The 20163-nt window shown below is 40.1% G+C and overlaps 1 long non-coding RNA gene across 1 annotated transcript; it reads right to left on the bottom strand.

Annotated features, from left to right (window-relative positions):
• Nucleotides 1–9677: 9677 nt before the first annotated feature.
• LOC125486640 lies at nt 9678–20158 on the bottom strand. The gene is made up of 3 exons (XR_007265268.1): nt 20023–20158; nt 16871–18736; nt 9678–10108 (listed from the first exon to the last, which is right to left on the bottom strand). It is a non-coding gene; the product is annotated as an uncharacterized LOC125486640 (long non-coding RNA).
• Between the last annotated feature and the right edge of the window lie 5 nt (nt 20159–20163).

The following is a 20163-nucleotide window of genomic DNA, read 5'->3' as shown; positions in this document are numbered from 1 at the left end:
TAGCAAAGGACTGAAAAAGGAATTGCTGCACATTTAAAAGCAAATTACTGAAACCCATTGTGGGTCATTTTATATTGTTACTTTGCAGGTAGTAGGGGAAAGTATGAGAGAAAATGTATGGCACCTGAGTTTGTATAATGTGAGATTCAGCCTGCAATAACTTGCTGATTGATTTATGAACCATTGTGAATGCCAACGGTCATCAGCCTGACAACAACTCTTTGGTTTCTGAGTAGTGCAAATGTAAACTGAGAATTTTATGTGATAAAATATCTTTTATTGTAAATTTGGGTTTTTGATTTAGTAACTGGTGGGTTTTCTCTGTGCCTGAAGTTAATAATTATAGAGACATACAGCACTGTCCAATTCTTCCATGTTGACCAAGTATCATAGACTAAACTAGTCCCATTTGGCCCATATCCCTCTAAATCCATCTGATTCAGGTACTTATCCAAATATCTTTTAAAAGTTGTAACTGTACCTGTATCGACCACTTCCTCTGGCAGTTCATTCCACATATGTGTGAAAAAGTTGCCCCTCAGGTACCTTTTAAATCTTCCTTCTGTCACCTTAAAAATATGAACTCCCTCACTCTAGGGAAAAGACCTTTGCTATTCATCTTATCTATGGCCCTCATGATTTTACAAACCTCCAAAAGGTCACCCCTCAACCTCCTATGCTCCAGGGAAAAATGTCCCAGCTTATCCAGCCTCTCCTGATAACTCAAACCCTCCAGTTCAGGCAACATCTGGTAAATCTTTTCTGAGCCCTCTCCAATTTAATAATATCCTTCTTAAAGCAGGCCATTCAGCCCTTCAAGCCTGCTCCACTATTCAATGTGATATGGCTGATCATCCAACTCAGTGCTCTGTTCCTCCTTTCGCCCCATACCATTTGACCCATTTAGCCCTAAGAACTGTATCTAACTCCTTCTAGAAATCATTCAAGGTACTGGCCTCATTTTTTCCATTTTCTCTGGCAGAGAATTCCACAGAGTCACCACTGTCTGGGTGAAAACATTTCTCCTCATCTAAGTCCTAAATGACCTATCTCATATCCTTAGATTGTGACCTCTGGTTCTGGACTCCCCTGTCATCATGAACATCCTTCCTGCATTTACCCTGTCGAGTCCTGTTAGAATTTTAGAAGTGTCTATTAAATTCCCCCTCTATCTTCTAAACTCCAGTGAATATAGTCCTAGTGATCCAGTCACTCTTCATACTTCAGTCATACCATCTCAGGGATCAGTCTGGTAAACTTTAGTGTACTCACTCCACTGCCAGAACATCTCACCTCCGAGGAAGAGGCCAAAACTGCACACAATACTCCAGTATGATCTAACCAAGGCCCTGTACAATTGCAGTAAGACATCCCTGCTCCTTTACTCAAATCCTCTTGCTATGAAGGCCTTCTTCACCATCTATGCACCTGCATGCTTGCTTTCTGTGTGTATTGTACAAGGACAATTGCATTTTCCAACCTATGGTCATTCAGATAATAAATTGTCCTTGTGCATATCCTACTAAAATGGATACTTTTCTGTGATAGTATACACCCATTTGAGGAGGGGCAGATTAGCTTTCGTCTTTTTCACACCATCTCAGCTGGCTCTAACAAAGATTTTTAATTTCTTTTTAGCAAAAATTAATATCAGAGTTCTAGTCAGAATTATGTAACCAACTAATTAACTTATAAGTATTCCTATAGCCATGGTTACTTACTTTAAAATAGTTGAGATCTGTATTTAGACTGAATGGATTTTGTTCACCACAAATGGATTTTTTTTTTGTTTATTGTAGATATCTTTTTGCAACACAGCAAGGTAAACAATTAGTCCTCAAGGTTTGTTAGAGATGTTTGAACTTGTTTATTTTTAAGCTTGAGGGAAACACCCATAAATTAGACCGGAGATTTTTGGTGTCAGTTTTATTGTTCAGATTTGGGCAATCCTGTGAAGTCCGAATCATGGAATGGTTATATAGACCAGTGCTCCTCATAAGGGAAGGAGTTATAGTGAACCAGGGTACATTAGAGAGGGAGTCAATGTTATTCCCTGAACAGAAATGTTGGGATAAAACGCTGAAAAAGTTAATTAAAGCTAAATACATTTGAGTTAATGTATATAATAGCTCCAGGAAGAAGCTCACTGTTGTACCAGTCTAAAAATTAAAAATGCAGTGATTGGGTGTTAGATACAGGGGTTCTGGTATGAGTGGTGTAATTGCGCACTCCACCAGGACTGTGTTTTAGGTACTAGACAAACACTGTGAAAGAGGTGTTTTGGACATAATGGGAGCATACTCATACTATGTGCTTTTAAAATAAAAACTTTGTATTTGTACTTTAGGTAGATGGATTGGTCTTTTTTTTGTGAATCTTTTATTGTTAAAGCATAATCTGTAATTTTGTGTGCTTATGTTTTCACAAGAGGCTACTTTGTTAAAACCAAAATAAATCAAAATATTATCTACCAAGCCAGTTTTCTGTCTTGGATCTGATAGATCCAGTAAAAACATCATGCTGAGATCATAACAGTAGCTGAAGAGCTTGTGAGGGTGTGAATGATAAAGTAAAAAGCCCTTGGATCTCTGGAAGGGGGCATGGTGTCTCTCTTTCTCTCTCTTTCTCCCTCTCCAATAAAACATCTGAAGCTAAAGAAAGCCAGTTTTATTTCTGCCCACCAGATGCTGTAAGCTGTTGTTTTTAGCCAATGACCTACCTTTGAGCCAGAAGTTTGCGATTTCAAGTACCACTCCACATTGGTGAGTATAAAACCTATCAAGTTACAGTAACATTGTGGTTATTTTATAATTATCTAAACAATTGACTGATAATCCAGAGACAAGTTCACCATGGCAGCCATTGGAATTTCAATTATAAAAAATAAATCTGGAATTACAAATCTTCATGGCAAAAACTGAGATCACAAAACTATTAAATTGTCATAAAACGTATCTGGTTCACTTTAGGGAAGGAAATCAGCTGTGCCTACCCCAGAAGGCCCAAAACTGACTCCAGACTCACAGAAGTGTGGTTGATACTTAACAGTCCTTGGAATGGCTGAGTAAGTTGACTTGGATGAGAATATGCAAAGCTTGGTTAGTAAGTTTGTGAATGACAACAAAATTGGTGGAATAGTGGACAGTGAAGGTTATCTAAGAGTACAACGGGACCTTGATCAGGCGGCCAATGGGCCGAGGAGTGGCATATGGAGTTTAATTTAGATAAATGCGAGGTGTTGTATTTTGGTAAGACAAACCAGGGCAGGTGTAACACAGTTAATGGTAGGGCCCTGGGGAGTGAAATCGAACAGAGAGCATCGAGTACAGGAGTTGGCCTGTCATGTTGCAAGTTAAGAGGACATTGGTGAGAGCACTTTTGGAGCACTGTATACAGTTATGATCACCCTACTATAGGAAGGATATTATTAAATTGGGAAAGATTTACAAGGATGTTTTACCGGGACTGAGGGGCTTGAGTTATAAGGAGAGGCTGGATATGCTAAGACTTCTGTCTCTGGAGCATGTTTGCGGGGTGACTTTAGAGAGATTTTAAAAAATCATTAGAGGCATAAATAAGGTGAATAGCAGAGGTCTTTTCCCTCAGGTAGGGGAATTCAAAACTAGAGGGCATAGATTTAGGGTGAGAGGGGAGAGACTTAAAAGGGACCTGAAGGGCAACTTTTTCATACAGAGGATGGTGAGTATTGAATTGAATGTTTTATTGTCACTTGTGTTTTACAGTGAATAATGCAGTAAAATACAGTGAAAAGCTTCAGCTGTCACCACAATCTGGTGCTATTTTGTGTAGTTTAAAATATAATTGAGAGTTTATCTTTGTTCTGCTGCCTTCACCATGAGTTGAGTGCTGATTCGACTCACCCGTGACACCTGTCCTGCCACCCCTCCTCCACTGCCTTACTGCCACCTGCGCCAGACCCACCAACATAAGATTCGCCACTCTTTAGGTGCCATCTCTTCACCGCTGGGCCCATCTCACCACCACCGAGTCCCATGCTGAGGCCATGCTCGCCCAGCAACCAGGAGACCCCGGCTCTGTCACCACCACCACCTTGCCGATAATCAGGAGTTCTCACTCTGGGGCTACTGCAACCAGGAGTCCCTGACTCCACTGCCAGGCCAGGCTGCTGACACACCAAGTGTCCCACTCAGGCCACCCTCTTCTGGGTTGTCACCTTGCTGGCACTGCAATCTTGAAGAGTCTGCTGCTGCCGCTGCCTCTGATCTCTGGGAGGATGGAGGTAGCACCAGCAAGGACAATTGCTAGGAGGAACTGCATCCACCATGGCCTCCGACCACCAGGAAACTGCTGCCACTCCTGATCATGGCCTACTCTTGTTGCCAAGCCAATGCTGCCAACTAACCTGCCAAATAAGAGAAAAATAAAAAACGAAAGACAAAGAGCAGAAGTAAAACAATAAAAAAAAAAGCAGATGGGAGTAGATGAGCCCTGGGCAAGAGCCCACACACAGCCCTGCTACTCTGCCAACCTCTTGGATTGAACTACCAGAGGAAGTGGTAGACAAAGTTACAATTTTTAAAAGACATTTGGACAGGTGCATGAATAGGAAAGGTTTAGAGGGATATGGGCCAAACAGACAGGCAAATCGGACTAACTTCGTTTGGGAAACCTGGTCGGCATAGATGAGTTGGACTGAAGGGTCTGTTTCAGTGCTGATGACTTTAAGTCACCAAGTTTTATTGGAAAAGCTGGCTCCTTCTCAAGGACAATTAACAATGGGCATTAATGCTGCTTTAACTGTATGCACATATCCTGTAAATGAATTAAAAGGAAAAAAATATTGAGGCTGATACCATGCGAAAGGTAAAACAGAGAAGCAGTAACTTGTAAAGTGCTGTATGAATTTTATTATATATCATGAATATTCAAAAGAAGTTGGTAGAAGATACTTGGTCATTTTTTGGTTTGTGAGTAATCCACTCAATTGTGCACAGCCGTTTAGTTGCAGTGGGTTAGCTGATCACAACTGGGTTTTTAGTAGGGGCATCACAATTGTGCTCAGTAACTCTAGCTGAGGGAGGGAAAGAAACAGTTTACACAAAAGTATGATAGAAGTATGACAACAAAAGTAAAGTGGACCAGACAAAGTCTTCAGTTGTGTAGTTTTATGCCCATGTTCATGTGTATTAGTCTTAAGACATCCTTTCTCTAATAAGCAGACCACAACCGCACACAAAACTCCAAATGTGCAAATGCAGCAAGACATCATTGCTCCTGTACTCAAATCCTCACTATGAATGCCAACAAGCCGTTGCCTTCTTCACTACCTACTGTACCTGCATGTTTACTTTCAGCAACTGGTGTACGAGGGCGCACATGTTTCATCTCCTGCTTTCCCAATCTATTGCCATTTAAATATCTGCCTTCGTGTTTTTACTACCAAAATGGATAACCTCACATTTGTCCATATCATAGTTCATCTACTATGCACTCACTCAACTTGTCCAAATCATATTGAAGCATCTCTGTATCCTACTAATAGTTCACCTTCCCCCCTAGATTTGTGTCATCTGCAAACTTTGATATGTCACATTAAGCTCCCTCATCTAAATCAGAACACATACATTGTGAGTAGCTGGGATCCAAGCTCTGATCTCTGCAGTATCCCATCTAGTCACTGGCTGACACTCGGAACATGATTTTTATTCCGACTCTTTCTTTCCTGTCTGCCAAAAAAGGAAGAGGACTGTGACCAATTCTAAATAATTTAAATCCAGTGACCTCACGGGGTTTGGAGTCAATGTTGAGGTCATCCAGAGCAATTCCCTGCCAACTTTATACCACCTTGCCACCACTTCTTACAGGCCCACTGATCATGTTCTTAACTGTGACTGCCTGCTTCTCCCATCCTACTTCTATTTTGTTCTCTTTATACTTCAAAACTATATTTAAATGTATGGGCTAGGAAATTTCCTGCTGATTACTACCCATTACCCCACCTCAACTAATAAATCAATACTCCTTCATGTTGAGCACCAGTTGGAGAAAGCATGGAACGTGGAAAGGGAAGGCTCTGTCCACTGGCAGAGGACATCAGCGACAGTGGCTCAGTAGCACCGCTACTGACCAAGCTGGCTGATCACTAAAGGCTATGGCTGCTCAATTGTGTCTGCAGCAGGTGGTGAAGGTATTGACAAGAGGAACAAACTTATTTGGCCTCATCCTCATGAAACTACCTGTTGCAGATTTCAAACAATCTAGCAACTCAAAACTGGGTATCCATGAGGTGCTCTGGGCCATCGGTAGCTGCAGAATAGTATTCAATCATAATCTATAGCCTCATGGCCTGATAAATGCTCCACTCTACCATAACCATCAAGCTGAGAGTTCAATCTTGGTTTAATAAAGACTGCAAGATGGTCTAGAAGGAGCATCACCAAGCATACCTAACCAAAAAAAAGGTGAGAATTTGGTGAAGTTACTATATAGGACCAGTTGCATGCCAAACAGCAAAAGTGACATGCAATAGTCAGGACTAAGTGGTCCCACAACCAATGTCTCCAGTTTAAGCATTATAGTCCTGCCACATCCAGCTGCGAATAGTGGTGGCCAATTTAACAAACCAATGGAGTACAAGACCCCACAAATATCCCCATCCTGAATGACAGAGAAGGCCAGCACATCAGTGTAAGAGACAGAAGAACCAAAATGATGATCCATCTGAGCCTTCTCCTAAGGTTCCTGCCATCACTATTGCCAGTCTTCAACCAACTCAATTCATTCAGATTCATAATAAGGGACAGCTAAAGGCACTGGATACTGTAAAAGTTAAGAGCTGTGATAACATTCCAGTAATAGTACTGACCACCCTTAAATGAGCCATACCAATAGACAAGATTTTTCAGTACATCTACATCACTGGCATTGATCCAACAATGGAAAACTGCCCAGATATGTCAAACAGCATGTGCAAGGAACAGCGCATTACAAGTATCCTCTGAACTCCAAAATGATGTAATGTTAATTACAATTTCTGTGCTCATTTCAGGGGCACCCAATTTATACCCCCACCTTTGTGTTCCTATGATCAATACATCTCTCTGAGTTTCATATGCACCCTCAATAATGCTGTCACCTGGATTTCTAAAGAATAAATTATAATACTTACCAAATAGTCATTAAAATTCACACACTCTAGACAAACTGTCAGTTTGCATTTTGCTTTTTCAAGCATGGCTATGAATTTGTTTCAGAGATAGTAGGAACTGCAGATGCTGGAGAATCTGAGACAACAAGGTGTAGAGCTGGATGAACACAGCAGACCAAGCAGCATCAGAGGAGCAGGAAGGCTGACGTTTCCGGCCTAGACCCTTCTTCAGAAAAAGGGTCTGAAGAAGGGTCCAGGCCTGAAATGTCAGCCTTCCTGTTCCTCTGATGCTGCTTGGCCTGCTATGTTCATCCAGCTCTACACCTTGTTATCTCTATGGCTATGAATTTCTTCCTTTTACACTAAAAAAAATCATGATTCCAGAATGTAGTTAATCTCAATTTGAAATAAAATTAGATAACAGTGGAAATACTCAGAATGTCAAGTGGCATCTACAGAAAGGATAACAAATTTAAGCCTGACATGCTGAGCATACCCAGTGTTTTGTGTTATTAGTTCCAATTTTCAGCCGCCACAGTATTTTGCTTTTGTAACATAGTGAATCTCGACTAGCCATATGTTCAATAGCCCGTCAAATTTCTTCAGTCATGAAAACAAATGTTTTAGAATGATGAACAAGTTCCCTTCAGAGAACTAAATATGACAAATTAAAACATAGAACATAGAACAGTACAGCAAGTACAGGCCCTTCGGCCCACGATGTTGTGCTGACCTATTACCCTACTAAGATCAATCGACCCTGCATACCCTACATTTTACTATCCTCCATGTGCCTATTCAAGAGTCGCTTAAAAGTCTCTAAAGTATCGGACTCCGCTATCACTGCCAGCAGCGCATTCCACACGCCCACCACTCTGTGTGAAGAACCTACCCCTGATATCTCCCCTATACCTTCCTCCAATCACCTTAAAATTATGCCCTCTTGTAATAGTCATTTCCGCCCTGGGAAAAAGTCTCTGGCTATCCACTCTATCCATGCCTCTCATCATCTTGTAAATCTCTATCAAGTCACCTCTCATCCTTCTTTCTTCGCTCCAATGAAAAAAGCCCTAGCTCCCTCAACCTTTCCTCATAAGACCTGCCCTCCAGTCCAGGCAGAATCCTGGCAAATTTCCTCTGCACCCTCTCTAAAGCTTCCACATCTTTCCTGCAATGAGGTGACCAGAACTGAATACAATAATCCAAGTGTGGTCTAACCAGGGTTTTATAGAGCTGCAGCATAACTTCCTGGCTCTTAAACTCAATTCCCCTGCCAATGAAAGCCAACACACCATACGCCTTCTTTAAAACCCTATCAACTTCAGTAGCAACTTTGAGGGATCTATGGACGTGGGCACCAAGATCCCTCTGTTCCTCCACACTTCCGAGAATCCTGCCATTAACCCTATATTCTGCATTCAAATTCGACCTTCCAAAATGAATCACTTCACACTTTTCTGGGTTGAATTCCATCTGCCACTTCTTTGCCCAGCTCTGCATCCTGTCAATGTCCCGTTGCAACCTACAACAGCCCTCCACACTGTCCACAACTCCACCAACCTTCGTGTCATCGGCAAACTTACCAGCCCACCCTTCCACTTCCTCATCCAAGTCATCTATAAAGAACACAAAAAGCAAAGGTCCCAGAACAGATCCCTGCGGCACACCACTGGTCACCGAGCTCCAGGCTGAATACTTTCCATCTACTACCACCCTCTGTCTTCTACTGGACAGCCAGTTTTGTATGCAGATAGCCAAATTTCCCTGAATCCCATGCCTCCTTACTTTCTGAATGAGCCTACCATGTGGAACCTTATCAAATGCCTTGCTAAAATCCATATACACCACATCCACTGCTCTATCTTCATCGATGTGTTTTGTCACATCCTCAAAGAATTCAATAAGACTTGTGAGGCATGACCTGCCCCTCACAAAGCCAGAAAGTCCTTGCACTCTCAGGCATGTCAAACAATAAAACAAGTAAGCACAGAGCCAGAGCTGTGAATCTCAAATTTTTCCCAGATTCCAGGAATTATTTATTAAGGTTAACAGTGAAATATGATTACCATCAAGTGTGCCTGAGGCACTGCCACCAGATTCATCGTGTGTTCTTGAATGTGGAGATATTCTCGCAGGATGGGAGCTCGTAGGTCAAACAATCTTCTTCAATCACACTTCAATCAATACATAAAACTTATATACAGTGCAACTGTCTAGTTTTCTTACGTTTCATTTTTTAAAATTTGATTTGATTTATTCTCACCTGTACCCAAATACAGTGAAAAGCTTTGTTTGCGAGCAGTACAGGCAGATTGTAGTAAGCAAGGACATACAGATCATAGGGTGGGAAAAAAAAGACTTGGTCAGAGTGAGGCATACAGGTTACACTGCACATACACTAGGCAAGATCAACATTAACAAGATCGACATTATTTGAAGTTAGAGAGTCCATTTGTCAGTCTAATAACGGCAGAGATAAAGCTGTTCTTGAACTTTTTGGTGCATGTGTTCAAGCTTCTGTATCTTCTGTCTGATGGAAGAGGTTGTAGGAGAGCATTACTGGGGAGGGATGGGTCTTTGATGATGTTAGCAGCCTTTCCGGGGCAATGAGAGATGCAGATAGAGTCCATGGATGGAAGATTGGCTTCCGTGATGGCCTGGGTTGTGCACACAACTTCTGTAGTTTCTTACAATCCTGGGCAGAGCAGTTGCCGCACCAGGCCGTTATGCACCTGAATAGTATGCTTTCTATGGTGCATCTGTGAAAGTTGGTGACGGTCCTTATCAACATGCTAAATTTCTTAAGCTAGAAGAGCATTGTTGTACATTCTTCACTATCGCATCTACCTGGGAAGTTGAGGACTCGTTGTCGATTATTGTCACTCCTAGGAACTTGACACTCTCAACACTCTCAACCGCCACTCTGGGTTTTATTGTTATCATTTGACTTGTATACTGCTTAGCATGCACTGGATCTAACTGAATGAGAAGAAATGTTTCATAAATGGAAATACAACCCTTAAAATTAGAATTCTTGATTACTTTGACAAAGTTAAAGATATTGGTATTGAATAATGAGTATTATTTAAATAGAGAAAAACTGCAGAAAGCTGCAATACAGAGACTAGATATACATGTGTACAACACAGAAAGCTAGCACATAGGTGCAGCAGGTAATCAGAAAGGAAAATGGAATGTTGGCCCCTATTTCAAGACAGCTAGAGTCATGAGTAGGAAAGTCTTACTGCAACTGTTCAAGGTGCTGGTGAGACCACATCTGGAATACAGTGAGCTGTATTGATCCCCTTATTTAAGGAATGATATTCTTTAATTGGAGGCAGTGCAGTGAGGATTCATTAGGATGCTCCCGGCATAGAGGGATTGATTTTTGAGCAAAAATTAAACAGGTTGGGACTCTAAATACTGGAATTAAGAAGAATGAAAGGTGATCTTATTGAGACATGTAGAATTCTTAAGGGGCTTGATAAATGCTTCCTGGCATGGGAGAGTCCAGGACCAGAGGGCATAATCTCAGGACAATGGGACGCCAATTTAAGACTGAGATGAGGAGGAATTTCTTCTCTCAGAGAGAAGAGTCTTTCAAACTCCTTGCCACAGAGAACTATGGGGCCAGAGTCCTTGTGTATACACAAGGCTGAGATAGATAGATTCATGATCAGGTGGGGAATCAAGGGTGTGGAAAAGGGCAGGAAAATGGTCATGAGGAATATCAGACCAGCTACGATCCTGTTGAATGGTATAGCAAACTCATGAGGCTGAATGGCTTACTCCTGTTCCTATTTCTTATGAACTTAATGAGGAAGACAATCTAGTCCATACGGTCCAGTCTCTGCTGCTTGATGCTGTTTTAAAGCTTTTGAGTTTTTGGAGGCTTCTGTAACTGTGGGCAGGAAATCTTCCCAGGCCCTGAACAATGTAGGCAATAGTGAGAAGGTTAGGAGAATCACTTGAGGTTGCCAGTAAGAGGATTCCAACATCGAGAGCAAAAGTCCCAATTTTTAACCAAGTGTTGAACAGCCAGATGAGATTCTCGCTGGTGTGAAAAGAAAGGCCTATATGCATGCATCCTCAGTATGACATAATCTTGCCTCATCGATGTGCACTTTCCTACTCTTCCATCTGCCAGATAAAAACAATTCCTGACATGAAAGCCAATGCAGTAATCTAGTGACTCCATCTCACATTTCCTCCTCCTGACCTCTGTCTTTGACACCAGACATCAACATCTCATGGCATACTCCAAGGGCAGCAACTGCAATGCATCTTCAGTCCACCATAACTTTCAGGGTGTCAATTGCCCTTTGCCTAACATATCTAGGCAATTGAAATGAACTAGGCAGGGCAGTTGCTGACTGCTGGTGCTGGACCAGGTGCACGGCTGGGCTTTAAGGATGGCACCAGTGCCAGGAATCATGGGAGGTTTGGTAGTGGCCAGTATTCCACCTGTGGTGAGTAGAAGAATATGAGTGGGGAATACAATGAGGGGGCACCATAGGGGTGTGGTGCACAAGTGATGATGCAAATTTGAAAAGATAATGCAAGAACACTTGCTAAGCTTTGCAGAGAAACTCTGCATGAAACTTTGCAAAAAGAAAAAATACTTAGCCAAGATTTGGTAAAATTCAGCCCTGTATTTCAGTTATCTGTCATTCTGTCCCATCAAGTTCCAAATGCTGTGATAGGAATTTATGTCAGTGGGTATTTCAGGACCAAATGTAGTGTCACAACAAACTCAAACAGTGGGATGTGCGCTCAGCAAGTCCACTGGGTCAGTGTCAAGTTTCCACCATGGTAAGCATTTTTTTAAAAATGGGGTAATGGGCTATGGGAAGCTCGGGCAAGGTCAGCATTTATAGCCCAATCATAAAGATAGTGGGTTGGCTAATGTAGGCAACAGTAACCAGAAAATCTGGTTAGGGAAATTGATCCAGTACCCATAAGGAAATCAATCACAGCAATTTACATGCAGACAAACACTTGCTGAGGAGCTAGGATATTAGGAGTCATAACCCATGCAGTAATGAGGAATATGACTCTGTCTATGAAAAGAGAAGCCTGTCCAATGGTGAGGAAGAGAAAGTGTTAAATTGTGAATGAAAAAGGTAAAGTCACCATGGTCTTATCAGACCACAGAGTTGCTTTCTCATTCAAGAGAGTGCGATAGAGTACGAGACAACTGGTGAGACATCCCTGGTGGTGGTTTAACCTCAGGGTGACCATGCCTCAGGTGAGGGGAAAGGTTGAGACGAGGAATCCTTCATGGTATCAGAGATATGTTATATTGATATATCAATTTCCACCAGCAGTCCACTTTGTTATACATAGTACAACTTAATATGATTAAATCGAAATTGAGTAAGTATGATTAATATTATTGGCATATAAAATGATACGTGCAGAAAGAGTCCATTCAGCCCAATATGTCAGTGTGGACTCTCTAATAAAGTATTAATGAGATGCATTCCTTATTTCTCTTCATCCATTCCCCCTTCAAGCAATGGTAGTACAATATTAAGTGATGTAAATGCAAAAAGCAATCTAATCCTATGTACACTGAGGCTAGAAGTGATACAGTGTAAAATCAGTGTGATTTGGTTTTTGATCAAACTGTAAAGCAGTTGGACACTATATTGGATTATTTATCCTTTTCTAGCAACAGAAAAATCCAGCACCCCATCTTCATTCAGCATCTCTTTCAATTAAATGCTGAGCAACTAGATGTTGCACAAGTACTTCAGTTGAATTTTAGGGATATTCCTCAGTTTTCATATTCCCTGAGGCCTCAACAAATCCTGTATAATTTAGTGAGATTGCCAAGGTAGAATTTTTAAAAAATACTCCATGCCATCTATTTTTGCCTCAGTGCTAAGACAAAGTTCTACATTTTTTTTGTAATTGTCAATGGGAGGGCAATTAGCACTAAACAAAAGGGACAGCTTTCATTATAAGGACTGAGTGTTGACACAATGTGCACTCAGCTCAAACGTTAGATAACTTGCAAAGTCAACCTACATTTTGTTGCAACAAGGCATCTCCACTTTGGCGAGGTTCTTTTGCTGCATAAAATTGCCATTTCCCACTAACCATCCACATGCCATCTGTGTAAAATGCCAAATTAGGGGCACCAGGCACTGAATTGAGATTGTATATCTCATGTCACATAGGGTCATATGGCTAGACAACAGTAGACTTTAATCTCATTCAAAGGCAGGTCTCATGGATGAAAGGTTACTTTCAAGCCCAGTGCTGTCACTTACACAATTGTCTTACAAACTATAACAAAGAATCAACAAGAATTTTACCATTGATTCTTGTAGGCTCAAGCTTATAGGTCACCTTATTGTAGAAAAACACTCATCTGGAAACTTTAGTCCTTCAAAGAAATAATATTAATTGTTTCCTTTCGTATAATTTATCACATATGATTGTTACTTTCTTCCCATGAAATGCATCATCTCTGCTACAGAATTCAGAGGAAAGAAATATTATGCAATATTAAGTTAAGTCCTCCAATTAAATAAGTTTTTATGTAAGAATGTGAAAATGAAGTGAGAGAATGAGAGAAAATAGTAGCGCGACTTTTATTTGAAAAAGATAAGAATAGAGACCATGAGATGCTACTACCCTAAACCAGCACAGCATTTTTATTTTAAAAGATTTATTTCAAACATCGGTGAAGGAACATTTTTACTCTTCTTGTTCCACAAAAAATGGCTGTAAAAAAAAATCTACCCTACCGGAAACAGCAGCTATTGCTTCCACTTCACTGCTGGGTTTCTCCAGCCCTGTTAAACCCAGTCAGTGGATATTAAAGTTAAATTAAGCCACAATTTTTCCGTGCGAGATAATATAACAAAGAAGCATAAAAAGAGGCATGCCCGCTATATGACCATTGATTTTTAATTTTTACTCGCTCTCACCCTGTCATGCTCTATGGTTGCGCCAGCTCACTACACTATATGAGCTACTGTTCATGATGAAGATTGCTGCCGCTAATGTCTGTAGCAGTTCCTCAGAACTGAGGAAGGGTCACCGGACCCAAAACGTTAACTCTGATTTTTTTTCACCGATGCTACCAGACCTGCTGAGCTTTTCCTGCAACTTCTGTTTTTGTTCCAACGTCTATTGTCTGTTAGCAGTTAGTTACAGATTACGTTGGTAGACATAGTTAGAGACTTTGAAAAGAAGCATGTTAGGTCTCACTCTTTCGAGATCCTCAGCTTTTCTGCTCAAATGTCCATATGTCAAAGTGGATGGCGCTAATAGACTCCTTAGAATTAATCCTTTCAGACCCATATCCATTTCCCACTTATTGTGGAATGGGAGGGTGGTGTTGTCGATGTCAAGTTTAAACTGTTCTAATGGTTTATATTAAGCATTTATTATCTCTCAAGTAAACGCTGCGGCTCTAGGGGAACATATAAATGCCTTATACAGGAAGAGTTTCTCCAAAATGGATTTCGTTTGTAATTTCAGAAGCTTGGATGAAAGAGTTAAGGCTTAGTTTTTAACTACCTGAGTATTATGGGGTGAAGGGAACACTGTCAGAGCTGAAGATATATTCCCATGGTAGAGCCTCAGACAGATTGACAGACAGGATGGGAACATTTCTGCTGAAAGGTCTGTGCTTTCGTACTGTCAGAAGTTAAAAAAAAACACTGAAATTTGCGGATAGGTTACAGAAATTTGGTATTTCAGTTCTCAGGACCATAGGATCTGTAACAAGGAAAAAACATCCACACTGTTCTGTACAATCATGGAGATGTTGTGAAGATGTATTATCTAACATTAATTTATAATACCATTTACTGGACACATCCGAAAATTTTTGGAAAGAACATAGAAAAACAAAAGATATCGGCTATATCACCGATAGTCCTATTTGCAAGGAACAAACTGCTAGGATGGAGATGCGAAATCTGCAACATTTTCAGAGATAACACATGACCCAGTACGTGAATGGAAACAAGATACCTGCACTAGATTTGAGCACTGAAAGGCTAAGATAACACAAGAACACAACTTCTGTTCTCTCTCTAACACTGAAAACCCTCTCATCAAATTTTGTAAATTGAAAATCCACTAGAAGTGCTTATCTCACATGGAGGATTCCTAAAGGAGAATTTGAAACTTACAACACTGTCTACAGAATAGGAATTCAGCCAGTTATAACTTGTTCAGGAAGACACCCAGTGTCAACAGCACGTATGCAAAATGACATTTGGTACAATCTGTAAAGGTGTGTCATAGCACCTCTGAATAGGTTGATTTTTTAAAAATCTAATCCTTTTCTCTGATTGTAACTGTTATTTGAGACAACTCTCTGCAGGGCTTTAATATCTTTTTCCCATAAACATGGAGGTTGTGTGTGTGTGTTTGTTAGTTTTCAAGAAGGGTAGATGTATATATTTGTAAAGTTTAAATTTCTTTATTAATAACCTTTATATATTTGCTCAAGTAAGTTTTGGCTACAATAAACAAGTTCTTTATTTGTTACTTAAGGAACCTAGCAGACTTGTTTCTGATTCTAAGCTATATACATTGATTTTGTATAATCAGACAAAAGTTACTCTAGCAAATGAGTTCCTGAAGTAACAATAAAGAACTTGTTTATTGCAGACAAAATTTACTGTATTTATATAATTAGGGGTCTTCTTGAGGGTGATTTTCTGAGCTATTGGAACCACCCCGGTCATTCAATGGGCCAACTGAGCTGGAGACTGCAAAGAAGGGTCTACAACAGGGAAAACTACCACTATAGCCCAAATGGACCAATCAGAGGGATGTACACGCTTGCTTTCCCCTTCTCATTTTTAATGTTCACTTACACTTAACCAGTGGGTAGAATGAGAGATTTAGTATTACAGGGCATGGCTGAGGGAAACAAATTAGATACATTCAGATGAAAAGTTAGATAAGCAGGAGAATATGATTATTTTAATTCATTCATAGAATGTAGCCCTTGCTGGCTTGGGCAGCATTTATTGTACATCCCTAATTGCTGTTGAAAAGGTGGTGGTGAGCTGCCTTCTTGAAACAGTACATTCCATGGGTTGTAGGTACACCCACGGTGATTTTAGGAACAAAGTTACAAAATTTTAACTTGGCGACTGAAGAAATAGTGATATAGTTCCAAGTCAGGATGATATGTGGCTTGGAGGAGATATTGTAAATGGTGGCATTCCCATGAATCTGCTGTCCTTATCTTTCTGGATGCAAGAGGTGCTATCAAAGGAGGCTTAGTAAGTTTCTACAATGCATCTTATAAGCAGAGCAGAAAGCTGTCACTGTGTGTCGGTGCTAAAGGAGTAAATTTTAAAATTGATGGAAGGGGTGCCAATTAAGCATGATACTTTGTCTTGGATAATGTTGAGATTCTTGAGGCTTATTGGAACTGCAATCAAGTATTCCATCACATTTTTGACTTGTGCCTCATAGATGGTAGTTAGGCAATGGGAGACATGAAGTAAAATATCCACTGCTTTGAGGCCATGTATGGGTTTGGGAGATGTGTAAGGTTTTGAAAACACACGGGAAAACTAAGCTCTTTATTTCTGTTACGCCGTTTGCATATTTCTACTCATTACTGCTATATTCTTGTTGACACTGATCTATTCAAATTCAACAATATTCATGTGTTAAAATCAAAGTTTCATAACCACAACTGTTCAAGTGTATCTATCTCTCACGCTATTACAGAACAATAATGTTATTGCTTACTTTTATATAGTTGTTGAAGTGATTGAATTAGAACCTCTTTTGGACTTCCCACCATTCTGTATGCATTGCTGGCATGGAGTTCACAGTCTCTCTGAAGTATTGTCACGCTTGTTTCCTGAATTCACAGTATTGCCACTTCTTCTTGCTGCAGCAATGTCTCTATTACACAATTCGCAAAGGACTTGGAGCATCTGGCCAGTAAACCTGGTTTGGTTTATTGACTCACTGATCAATTTCAACTAAAAAAGTATCCATGGCTACATAATGATATATTCACACTTTATATGAATTCAACAGTTCATTCACTTCTATGAAATATAAAAGATTCATTGCTGTGTACACATTGCCATTGTATTTCATTCCCAACAGTGGAGGTGAATTTTCAAAGATACATGTTTGGAAACCAGCACTCCTTTAAAGTGTGTTATGGTTTCAGGTTGTTCATGACACTTTTTGACAAAAAAGACAAGATGACTCTTTTTTGCTTACTATGATATTTCAGTCATTCCTGTGATGTAAAGGTAGACCTGCCATTTTGAAAAATCTTAAGATGAATTAGCCCTGAATTTCCCTTGGCCACAAAGGGCAATTCCAGTGTAAATTGGCTGAGAGTGCATTGGAAGGCACTGAATTTGGACAGGATCTGAAAATGATAAGTTTCCACCTTTGTTTTCAGTATCTAATACAGCCTGTTGCAAAAAGTACTTTTATTTATCCAAATTTTCTCCTGAAGTCTGAGGAGGTGAGGTTGAGAGATGCCTTGCCCATGCCCAAACTTCATTGGCTCATCTAGCCACCTGAACTTCTGAAAGCTGAGGAAATAATTTAGCGTCCAGATACCTTCAGGGGCAGCAGTAGAATCCAATAGAATCTCCAAGACAAAACGTGGCCCTGAAAGACCAGACGTATTGGTACCATGTTATTTTAATTTGTTCTCGTAGAAAGCGATCTACTCAAGTATCTACTCAAATATTCATCACCTGTCCCCAGCAGATACTTGCCGGTTAAAGAAGGCAGCTCATCACCACCTTTTCAAGGATAATTACATCTGTGTATAAGTTAGGTACATCCTGTGGCACAGTGGTAGTGCTCCTACCTTTGAGTCTGGAGGTGTGGGTTTGAAGACCCACCTGTTCTAGCAGTGTGTCATAACATCTCTGATCAGGTTGATTACGAAAGCTATCCATAAATACTTAACAAGGATCAGCCAGTAGAACTGCACTGACACCTGGGGACTGAAAATCATATCACCTTCATCATAATTATTTATTTTTACAAAATAACTTATTTTAAAAGCTTCTATACTCAAGCAAACTTATGTCTTGCTGATCTGCTCTGAAATACTTTTCATGTCAAATCACCAGGATCAATGACAGCCAGTGTTCACATTTACCTGAAACTTCAACTAATGTCCTTTATTCTCTTTTCATACCTAGTCGTATGAGGCAGACAAAGTACATACATAAGCCTGCTTCCATTGTTAGATTTTCCTGGAATGGGTCATAAGCCTGTTGCCAGGGGGTAAAACTTGAAGGGTACCATTCTGCATCAAGCAAGGCTGACTATTCAGGTCAGACAGGCTTACCTTATGCCATCCCAAAAGGGAAAAAATAGTAAAACTGACAAACAAAACATGTTGTCCCAACTTGCTTAGTATACATCAAAATGGTGTCCCATTATACTCATTTCCAGGTTTTACTGTTATTCCCTCTGGGGTCAACCTGTTTGGTCACATTAGAAAGACACTTTCCATTGCCATTTAATCCTGGAGCGGGACTCAAAGCCAGTGCATCAGGTTCAGAGACGGAGATGCTAACGCTGTGCCACATGACTTCCATTCAGTCCCATATTGCAGGTGCTGGAAATCTGAAATTAAAAGAAGAGAAACTGCTGGAAAAGGTCAGCAGGTCTGGTAGAACTTGTGGAGAAAGAAACAGGTTGAGTACAATGCTTGCTTGGAACTTTGTTGACCAATGTTAAACACAAAATAGTTCAGTCATATGTGTCAGTATTATACAAACATAGTTTTTAGCCAAAATGAGCATATTTGTGTTCTGAATCCCTGTCAAGTCACACATGTGGTTTGTAAGAGGTGTAGAGTAGGTTTGTGGAACTAAAAGGTATTTGGTTAAAATTGATGAAAAGGTGAGAATGGTCCCCGTAAATCACATGATCTCTGTGAGAAATAAGCCAATTAAGAGCTCATACCAACATGCAAACCAGTGAGATTTAAATGCCTGAAATATTAAACTCTGAGAAAGTAACAGGGACTTGAGTAATAAACCAAAATCTACAGTCCAGAACATAACTCTACATCACAATCTCCAAGGAGATCTGAAAGGCTTTGTAAACCAGTTAATTTGTAGATAGAGTATAAAAGAAAAAAAATTCAGCTGTAATTATGCCTAGTGTACACTTCCACAAAGATTTATTTCACGGTTGAATTTAGTTTCTGAAATAGAAATTAGTTTATTTTAGAAACATTTTAAAAATAGAGTATGAAGTTTATATGTTTGAGGACATATGGTGTGTAATCATATTATTTACTTGAACTGATCATCTTGCAGTTTTGTCTTTTTTTCCCCCCAAAATTCCTCCCAATATGTAATAAGGAAAGGAAAACGTGTTAATGTTCTATGCTGCTTTTAGGGTCTGTTTTAAAAATAAGAACAAAGCTGGATCTGCAAATTTTGTGCACCATACATCTGACCTGTGAGTTAGTAAATATTGTACTGTTTTTAAAGTTTGAAGGTCATCTGAATGTCGTTTTGCGTAAATAATTTGAACAATAAAAAATAGGATTAAGAATTCTGAACATAGACCGCTGACCTGAAACATTGACCCCTTTTACCACCTTTAAGATTCTACCCATTGCACCAACCTTTTGGTCAGCCGACCTAATGTTCTTAAAGGGCTTGACTATGGTTCGTAATACTGTAAAACACCTTGGAAGTTTCATTATGTTAAAGGTGCAATGTAGACATAAGTTGATTCTCCATTGGTACTGACAGGCCTGCTGAGTATTTCTAGCAATGACATGTTTATATCAGGTTTCCGGCTTTTGCTCTGGGATTATGACCCTGAGAGATGACAATGATAACGGACATGTATACATTGTAGTTTGCAAATCCATAGAGATATCTTTAACCAACCTGTTCAGAGATGTTATTACACACCTTTGGAGCAGGTGGCACTTGAACCCTGGTCTCCTGGCTCAGAGTTAGGGACATAACCACTTCGGTACATTTATCCTTGCAAACGCAGATTCCCATGGGGTCACTGCCCCTTTAAGA

The sequence above is a fragment of the Rhincodon typus genome, chromosome 31 (genome assembly GCF_021869965.1).
Source record: "Rhincodon typus isolate 14 chromosome 31, sRhiTyp1.1, whole genome shotgun sequence".
NCBI lineage: Eukaryota > Metazoa > Chordata > Chondrichthyes > Orectolobiformes > Rhincodontidae > Rhincodon > Rhincodon typus.
Note: the sequence above shows the minus strand (reverse complement) of the source record. Positions and strands in the feature narration are given on the sequence as shown.